The sequence below is a fragment of the Apis dorsata genome, unplaced genomic scaffold, assembly GCF_000469605.1.
Source record: "Apis dorsata unplaced genomic scaffold, Apis dorsata 1.3 scaffold_162, whole genome shotgun sequence".
Lineage (NCBI taxonomy): Eukaryota > Metazoa > Arthropoda > Insecta > Hymenoptera > Apidae > Apis > Apis dorsata.
Window position 1 is genome coordinate 601,833 of NW_006263451.1, and position 2,718 is coordinate 604,550.

The window sequence follows — 2,718 nt, forward strand, 5'->3', positions numbered from 1 at the left end:
TTCTTAAAAGCGATCCACTACAGTCGGAGAAAGTCGAGTCGAGGTGGATACGTTTCAACGGCAGAGGAGAAACCCGGTTTTAAATTCTTAATGATCCTCTTTTATCTCGTTCGTTGAAAATCTGCTCGACTTATCGAGGAACTTGGGCCGCGTGCGAGAAGAGGGAAAAAGGAGAAGGAAATTAATTGAATCCCTCGTAGAGGCAGGTATGAAATAAACATTTTAACGAGAATTATGTCGAACGCGGAAGAGGTCGTGGCGTAACTTTTCCAAACGGAAAAGAGCGCCGATCGCGAATAACTTCGCCATATACGACGGTATCTAGATGATCTCGTTAATTGATACCAAATTCGACGCGAAGCGCCGTGGTAATCGTGTTTCACACCTCTGGATGGACGGCGCGTCGCGCAAAAAACAACCTCGCGCGCCTTTTCGATCTGGAAAAGGAATCGGGCTGGCTCGGTTATATAAACCGCAAACGAGACTCTTATTTCGATGCTCGTACGCGTTTGTGAATCAAAATAGGAAATGTATGGAGTTGTTCGAGATGTTTGCGAGATATACACATGAAAAAAGTACGTGGATATAAACGTGTCATATGTCACAATATTTCTTTTCAATGTAGAAAGTTTTTAAAAGTTGAATCAATTCGTTTAAATCGTTTATTTTTGACGATGGATTATTAATTATTTCTTGAACATTTTAAGAAATAATTTGATCTATTGATCTGATCGTTTAAATTGTATCATTTAGAACCAATAATACGATTTCCACTTGAATGAAAAATATGTTAGAGGCAGCACAATATGCGACATATGTTGGATAATTAACGAGACAGATACAGAAAGAAATCAAAGAAATCAAGAATGTCGTGTTTCAAGTTTCACGCATGATTACCTACAATTTAAAAAAGATTGGAAGTTTTCAACGTTTATATCGTAACGTTATCATAACCCACGCATACGATTTCGATATTACCATATAAATGTATATAACTTTAAGATTAAATATACTAAATTATATTTTTCGATATATATTACGACTTAAAATATCGATTTAATTTATTTAATAAGTTATGAAATAACTCGAAATTTAGATAAAACTTAAGAAAGTGCTTTAACACTTAAAGCACTTTCATACTCGTATCAACAGTATATGAAAATCCTTTTAAATTAGATTTGAAATAATCTGAATTATCGTTGAAATATTCAATTTAGATTTAGTATCTCTTTTTTTTTTTTTTTTTTTACTCGAAATCATTTCGATATTCTTTCTAAATCATGATTATTCCCAATCTCAAATCACCTTATCACGAATCGTTGCACATAATTCGTTTAACACGAACGTTCTAAAATTTCACGTTATCATGGAAAGAATGATAAATCACGACGAGGGCAACGCGGAAATTATATTCCATTCCATCGACACTTCTGCCCTCGATTCTGCTATCCGGTTCATGTATCAACGTGTTACAAACAACGTGTTACAAACATGTCGTACTCGGAATCGACGCGATTATGCGGCCTCGATCGACGTCCCGATGGATTTCGTACCGATGCACTTATCGCAATCATGCCCACCGAATCCTGTGTCGGTTATTTGCCTTTCGAAATTGCAACCCGGTTCGCAAAATTGCCATAAACCGGCAACACCTGCCCTCACGTACCGTGAATCGAGTTGCATTTCGCCGAGTCGCTGCAATTCCCCCCACGATGATGTATTACGTATCCGCTTTTCGAATGACCCTGCTGGATAATCGATATAGTTAGGGAGAAGGCAATCTTTTGCTGGAATATCCGGTTACAATGATGGATGTTGTTTTCGCGAAGAAGCGAACGGAAGAATACGAGAATAATACGACAATAGCAGCGTGAAAAATCTAGATCTGAATGTGACGGATGTGTGACAAAAAAAAAATGATATGATTCGATAATTTGTCCAATAACAGCTTGACTTTTAACATTTTACGATCTACGCGCAATAAGATTATCTTTGCAAGTACGCACTTCACAATTCAACTTCAAGTTTCAAGTTTCAGGTTTCAGGTTAACGTTAAGAAAATAAAATATACAGAAAAATTTAATGAAATATTCAAATGATGTTGGAATATTGATATCAATCAATGTATCAAGTCTGAACTGTTTTTCGTTTGGTAAAATTTTCTCGATAAAAGAAGTAAAATTATTTTTCAATTTCATATTAAAAAAAACACGAGGATTTTAATAATCGTGCGTTTCCAAGTAACGTGTCATTCACATCTCATCTATTTCTCTCCGCCTCGATTAAATAAGAATCCGCCTTTATATAATATACATTCCAAAGCAATGAACGCTTACGCGGCTCCCGATAATCGTAATCCACTTTACGTTTAATACGTAAATTTACGTTGACTGTAATATCAGGCAGAATAAAGCGACTGATATTTCCAAACATTTAATATTCAAACCTGTTCCGCCGTGGCTGGCGATACGCAAACAACATCTTGCCAACATTTTTAAAGAGATCAAAAGAGATAAGATAATCGAAGTCCTTCCAGTGCGATAATCGCTAAATATCGTGGCAACGATTAATTTAAAATTTCTACGCAATATTCCTATAAATGCTAATCTTATTATGTTACGTTCCGCTAGATGCTCTCTCTTCATTTTGTGATCGTCGAAGAAGGGTCGATTGTTTCGACCCCAGCGATCTAACCTATAAAAAAAAAAAAAAAAACGG